The sequence below is a fragment of the Colobus angolensis genome, unplaced genomic scaffold, assembly GCF_000951035.1.
Source record: "Colobus angolensis palliatus isolate OR3802 unplaced genomic scaffold, Cang.pa_1.0 Scaffold4, whole genome shotgun sequence".
NCBI lineage: Eukaryota > Metazoa > Chordata > Mammalia > Primates > Cercopithecidae > Colobus > Colobus angolensis.
In genome coordinates, this window is record NW_012117376.1 from 16,192,369 (window position 1) to 16,200,061 (window position 7,693).

The following is a 7,693-nucleotide window of genomic DNA, read 5'->3' on the forward strand; positions in this document are numbered from 1 at the left end:
CCCAGGCTGGAGTGCAGTGGCCAGATCTCAGCTCACTGCAAGCTCTGCCCCCCGGGTTTACGCCATTCTCCTGCCTCAGCCTCCCGAGTAGCTGGGACTACAGGCATCCGCCACATTGCCCGGCTAGTTTTTCATATTTTTTAGTAGAGACGGGGTTTCACCGTGTTAGCCAGGATGGTCTCGATCTCCTGACTTCGTGATCCGCCCGTCTCGGCCTCCCAAAGTGGGTTTTCTAGTATTTTACTTAGAATTTTTGCATCTGTGTTCATGAGTGAGATTGGAGTTGATGTTCTAGTATTTCACTTAGGATTTTTTTTTTAGATGGAGTCTGACTCTGTCGCCCAGGTTGGAGTGCAGTGGCACGATCTCGGCTCACTGCAAGCTCTGCCTCCCGGGTTCATGCCATTCTCCTTTCTCAGCCTCCTGAGTAGCTGGGGCTACAGTGCCTGCCACCAGGCCCGGCTAATTTTTTGTATTTTTAGTACAGATGGGGTTTCACCATGTTAACCAGGATGGTCTCTATCTCCTGACCTTGTGCCTTGGCCTCCCAAAGTGCTGAATTACAGGCGTGAGCCACTGGGCCCGGCCTAGTATTTTTCCATCTATGTTCGTGAGTGAGATTGGCATGTAATTTTTCTTCATGATACTGCCCTTAATAGGTTCTAGAATCAAGGTTAAGCACAATGAAACGAGTTGGGGAGTGTTCCCTTTTTTCCATGATTCTGAAATAGTTTGTGTGAATTTGGAAATATTTATTCCCAATTTTTTTTGGATAAAATCATCTTTGTTAATCTTTTCTTTGTGAGGTTTATATGGAAGCAAAAATTTTAAATAGTTTTAGGGTTATTGAGAGTTTCTATTTCTTCCTGAGTCAGTTTTGATAATTTATACTTCTTCCTTGGAATTCGCCCAATTTGTCTAAGCATTCAAATTGTTTGTAATATCTGCTCATTATCTTTTCAATCTCCACAGCATCTGCAGTTATGCCCTTTTTTTCATTTCTATTATTGTTTATTTGAATTTTCAGTTTTAAAAATCAGTTTTGTCAAAACATCTTTCAGTTTTGTTAATCTTGTCTCTTTCAGCATAAATTTTGCCACAATATATTTTGAAAAATTTCAAACGTATCAAAAGTTGCAAGACTTATTCATTATTTGTGTAGATTCACCAAATGTTAACATTTTGCTACATCTATGCCCACTTTCTCTCTCTCTCTTTTCTTTTTTTTTCTCTCTCCTCTTTCTCTCTTCTCTCTCCCTCTGCACTCTCTCTCTCACTGAATTCAGAGCTATTTTAGGGTAAGTTAGAGATCTCATGACGCTTTACTCAGAAACAATTAATCATATATTTCCTAAAAGAAAAGACATTCTCCTACATAACACAATATGATGATCACACTTGGGAACTTTAACAACGGTGAAATACTATGATCTAATATATAATCCAAACTCAAATTTCTCCAGTGTCAAAATAATGAACTTTATAGTTGTTTTATCTCTTTTTATCCAGGATTTAATCAAGTGTTGCATATTGCATTCAATTGTCATGTTTCTTTGCTCTCCTTTAATTTACAACACTTTACCAACCTTTTTTTTTTTTTTTAAGTCTTTATAACATTGATGTTTTTGAAAGGTTCAGAACAGTTAACAGAATGTCCCTTTATAGGCAGAAAAATGGCCTTGCAAAGATATCCATGCCCTAATCTCAGGAACCTGTGGTTATGTTACCTTATATGGGAAAGAGACTTTGGAGATGTGATTCAGGGCCCTTGAGATGGTAAGAGAATTCTAGGTTATCAAGGTGGGCTCCATCTAATCACACGGGTCCTTCAAAGTAGAGAACCTTTATAGGCTGGGTCAGAGAGATGAGGTGGAAGGAGAAGAGATTCAAAGCGTGAGAGGGACTCAACCTGCTGTTGCTGGCTTTGAAGATCGAAGAGGGGATGTGAGCCAAGAAATGGAGGTGGACTCTTGAGGCTGGAAATGGCCCTAAGCTGACAGCCAGTAAGGAAATGGGGATTTCAGTCTTGCAACCACAAGGAGTTGAATTCTGCCAATAACCAGAATGATGAAGAAAATGGATCCTCCCCTGGGGCCTACAGAAAGGCATACAGCCCTGCTGACACCTTGACTTTAGCCTGGTGAGACCCATCTCAGACTACTGACCAACAGAACTTTGAAATAATACATTTGTGTTGTTTTCATTCACTAAATTTGTGGTAATTTGTTAAAGCAGCAATAGAAAATTAATGCATCCTTAAATTCAAATTTGTCTGATTGCTTCTTCATGATTTAGATTCAGGTTTATTGGTTTTTTCAACTAATTTGCTTTTAGATATATTAGTCCTCTAAAACGTATGTTCTCGATTTCATTAATTTCTACTCTATGGTTTCCTTCATTCCACTTTCTTTGGAGTTATTTAAGTAGATCTTTAAGTCTGTTTTCATCCTTCATTCTTTGTGATATAACCATGTGAGGTTATACATTTTCTTCTAAGTGTTGCTATAGCTCATTCTACAAGTATTTTTGTTTTTTTTTTTCTTTTTTTCCCTTTTTGTGGAAAACCAGGTCTCGCTTTATTGCCCAGGCAGGACTCGAACTTCTGGGCTCAAGCTATCCGCTCACCTCTACTTCCCTAAGAGCTGGGATTACTGGTGTGAGCCACTGTGTCTGGCCTGCATCTTACAAGTTTTGATATATTTTCATTCTAAATATCTTTTAATTTCTATTGTGATTTTGTTTTTGGTCCAGGAGTCAATTAGAAATTTTTTAAATTATAAATTAGGAGACATATGGAGCTTCTCCAGTTAGTTTTCTTTTTTTTCTGAGACAGAGTCTCACTCTGTCACCCAGGCTGGAGTACAGTGGCATGACCTTGGCTCACTGCAACTTCAGCTTCCCAGGTTCAAGCGATTCTCCTGCCTCAGCCTCCTGAGAAGCTGGGACTACAGGCGCCCACCAGCATGCCCGGCTAATTTTTTGTAGTTTTAGTAGAGATGGGGTTTCATTGTGTTAGCCAGGATGGTCTCCATCTCCTGACCTCGTGATCTGCCCACCTTGGCCTCCCAAAGTGCGGGATTACAGGCGTGAGCCACCACACCCGGGCTTCAGTTAGGTTTTTGTCATTGATTTTCTAATTCATTTGTACTGTGCTTAGAGAATCTGATCCGCATGACACCAAATCTTTGAAATATTTATGAAAATTGTTTCATGTATGCTTGAAAGTATGCTGAGTGCAATAGTCTATATACATATTCATCACATCAAGCTTCTTAATTACTTCAGTCAAATTTTTTACATGCTTAACTGATTACTTTTGTTTATATTAATTTTTAGTTTTTAAATTACTGAGAAAAGTGTGTTAAAATCTCTACTATGATGGTGGATTTGTCAATTTCTGTCAAATTTCCCCTAAATGTTTTCAGGTTATACTATCACTTGCATATAGGTTTAGAATTATTATATCTTCCTGGCAAAATGAACCTTTTATTATTACTTAGTGACCTTCTCTATCCTTAAAGACATCTTTTGTGTTAAATTAACTCATGTTAATATAGCTACCCAATCTTTTCTCATCTTGTTAGTATTTGCCTATATTTTTCTGTTCTTTCCCTTTTAGCCCCTCTGGGTGCTTATGCTTTCATTGTGATTCTCATAAATGGTACTTACCTCGTTTTTTAAAAACCTACCCTGATAACTGAGATTTTAGGTAATCTACAATTTATTTGGATTTTTTTCTTTGTATTTTCCTACTTCTGTTTTTTTCTCACTGTCTTTTCTAGCCATTTTGGGGAGAGTGATTATTTTTCTAGTTCCATCCTAATTATCGCCTTGAAAGTTCTATACTTTATTGTAATTAGTTTAGTCATTAGTCTATACCCACTTAATCAGATTCTAAAATTAATCACCATTATCCTCTCCCCACAAATACAAGCATCTTCTAAAACTACATCATCCCTCTTCCATTCTATTGTTGTCATGTATTTAAATTCTACTTTTTAAAAATTTTATTTTAATAGACGGTCTCACTCTGTCACTCAGGTTAGACTGCAGGGGTGTGATCATGGTTCACTGTGGCCTCTATCCCCTGGGCTCTAGCGATCTTCCTGCCTCAGCCTCCTGAGTAACTGGGATTACAGGCATGCCCCACTATGCCTGGCTAATTTAAAAAAATTTTTTTTTGCAGAGGCAGGGGTCTCTCTGTGTTGCTTCTGGTCATGAACTCCTGGGCTCAAGTGATTCTCCCGCCTTGGCCTCCTAAAGTGCCGGGATTATAGGTGTGATCCACTGTGCCTTACCACCACCTTGGGTTTTTAATCCTCATAATATTAGTGGTTTGGTCAATCTATTGTTTGGATCTACTTACACAGTCACCATCTTCCTTGCTGTCTGTTCTTTTTGCCTCTTTGACTTCCATCTGGGATCACTTTTCTCCCGCTGAAGGAGTACTTTGGCATTAAAAAAAAATGGTGGGGGAGATCTGTTTATGGCAGACTTGCTCAGTTTTTATTTGTTTGAAAATGTCTTTGTTTCAGTCCCATTTAAAAAGATATTTTCTCTAGCTATAGAATACTAGTTATGTTTTTTTCCAACACATTGAAGACATTATTCCACTGTGTTTTGGCAACTCTTATTGCTGTTGAGAAGTCAGCTGTTAATCTAATTGTCATTGACTTAGAGGTCATCTGTCTCATCTCCTTGGCTGCTTTTATAAATTTCTCTTTTTTCTTCGGTGTTTTGCAGTTTCACTGTGCTATGTCTAGGTGTTACAGTTGCCAGGAAAAATACAGAATGCTCAGCTAAATTTGAATTTCAGACAAACAACAAATACATTTTTAGTACCGGTATGTTCTAATTATTGCATAAGGCATATTTAGACTGAGAAAAATTCTTCATTGCTTGTCTGAAATTCAGATTTAACTGGGAGTCTCGTATTTTTATTTGCTAAATATCATAACCCTATTAGGTATTGATTTCTGATTATTTATCTGCTTGGGCTTTTTATTAGGTTCTTAAATGTGTGGTTACTTTCATTATTTATGCAATATTTATGAAATTCATGAACATTTCTAGAGATGCTAGCTGATTTCATGACCATTGTCTCTTCAAATATTGCCTCTGCCCCATTCTTTTTCTCCTTTCCTTTTGTAATCATGATTAGGTATGTGTAACAACTTTTCACACTATTCTCCATGTATCTTACTCTCTCTTCTTTATTTTCCACTTCTGTGATTTCTATGTTTCATTCTTCTTCAACTGTGTCTAATTTACTGTTAAATTAATCTACCAAGTTACAAATTTCAGTCATTATGTTTTTTCATTTCTAGAAGTTCTTTTTAAAAAATCTATGAAGTCACTTTTCTAGATGCTCATTCTTTTTTATTTTGTATTTTTGAGATGGAGTCACGCTCTGTTACCCAGGCTGGAGTGCAGTGGCACCATCTTGGCTCACTGCAGCCTCAACCTCTTGAGTTCAAGCAATTCTTCTGCCTCAGCCTCCAAAGTAGCTGGGATTACAGGTGCCTACCACCATGCCCAGCTAGTTTTTGTATTTTTTAGTAGAGATTGGGTTTTACCACGTTGGCCAGGCTGGTCTCGAACTCCTGACCTCAAGTGATCTGCCTGCCTCAGCCTCCCCAAGTGCTGGGATTACAGGTGTGAGCCACTGTGCCCAGCTGATGCCCACTCTTTACTCATAATTTCAAATACCCTTTTACAACATCATTAAACATGTTGAAATCTTTTAAAATCCTATGTCTAATGATTCCAGTGTTTGAAGTCTTTGTGGGTCTAAATCTACTACCTGTTGTTTCTGTTGACTCCTGGTTACCTTGTGTGTTATGGAATTGTGACAGTGAGTTCATCTATCAGAATGTTACCTCTGGGCAATCTTTGAGACTGTGCTGAAGGTGGATTCCTACAGGGGATTTGCATTGACTTCTGCCAGAAGCCTGTGGTCGTTACCAATTTGAGACCACTTTAAACTACATTCTTGGCTTGGTATTTTTGGACCACCCAAGTAGAGTGAATTCAGGCTGTAAATCTTCTTATTGGGGTTGGCTTGTAGCTACAAATTCTAAGGGAGGGGTTTCCCCTCTACGTTCATTGCCAAGGCTCAGTATAAGCAATTTGCCCTGTAGTCCCTAGGGAGTATAGAGTAGGGTGGTTTGGTTCTAGTTCACCTTGACACCAGTGTATAACTTCTTGGGGTCTTGGCTTTATGCAGAGGGGATTTTCTGTTGCAGCCCTCACCTTGGGTGGGCTCTGGGCTTTGTCTCTGATCTCCACTCCATGTAACTTAAGGGCACCATTAACATCTCTGAATTCCTTCACTTAGTTTTCGGTTCTGAATATGCCTTATGTTTTTGAGAACTAATTGATGCAATTAAAGTTTTTTTTTTTTCTTCTAGCTGGCATATTTGGTTGTTTCTTGTGGGAGTGTCTAAAGAATATCTAGTACACCATCCTGCTGGAAATAAGACCTCCTCTTCTCCTGCTAGCAATTCTTTAGTGAAAACCTGTAAGATCAGCTTCTGGGTGTTCTTAATTTGTTTCTGGAATCCAAGCAGAGGACACTGTAAGATATGTCAATCACAGCATTGAATCTTTAATTTTGGCTAGCAAATTCATTCATTCATCAAATTCTATTGAGCCTCTGTTAAAGGCCAGGCTTTTTGTTGGGTCCTGGGGATTCAGGATTGACAAGGCAGACTCAGCTACTACCTGCCCTCCTGAGGCTCACAGTCTAATGACTTGAATTTACCATACAGTGCTAAGCACTTTACATCCTTGTTTAACTTAATCCTCATTACAACCCTATGGGTTAGGTACAGTCCATTTATAGATCAGGAAGAGGAGGCACAGAAAGACTATGTAAATTACCCACCATCAGACAACTTGCAAGAGGCGGATCAGGAACTCAAACTCAGGTTGCTCTGCTCCACAGTCTTTGTCCTTAATGGTTATGCTCTTGGTTGTGCCAAGAGAGGGCAGTGTTGAGTATGCCAGGAAGAGAGGGTGCTTTCTTTTTTTATGTGTGGAGGAATTTCCCCGTAGAAGCCAGTGTTGATTTTCTTAGGATAAATTTTGGTGACATGTCAGACCAACCCACCATCAGAATGTAGAGCTCCAAGGTACAGGACTGAGGCAGATGATGGCTCATTTTCCAGACATCAGTAGCTATTTGTGTGACACCATAATACCATTCCTAGATACTTGCCTGTGCTCATGGAAGACAACCAGGAAGAAGGACTCAGTATCATCTAGAGCAGTACCGTGGGGTTGTGGTGCTGTTGTTGCTGCTTACTTCTAGAATACGCACCCTGCAGAGCAACAGTGTCAGAAACCAACCCTGTCCTTGAATGTGAGCCTAGCTGGTTTCCTGGATGAAAAATCAGGAGATCTTGGTGGCAAGATCCTTCCCCTCAGTGGAACTCAATTTCCTCATATATAGAACAAGGACACTGGACTCTATGGTCTCTAAAGGACCCTTCCACCTCCGACACTCTGTGCTTCGGTGATTTTGTGTGATGCCCAGAGAGGGACCATTTTCTTTTTTATTTATTTATTTATTTATTTATTTTTTTGAGACGGAGTCTCGCTCTGTGCCCGGGCTGGAGTGCAGTGGCCGGATCTCAGCTCACTGCAAGCTCCGCCTCCCGGGTTCACGCCATTCTCCTGCCTCAGCCTCCTA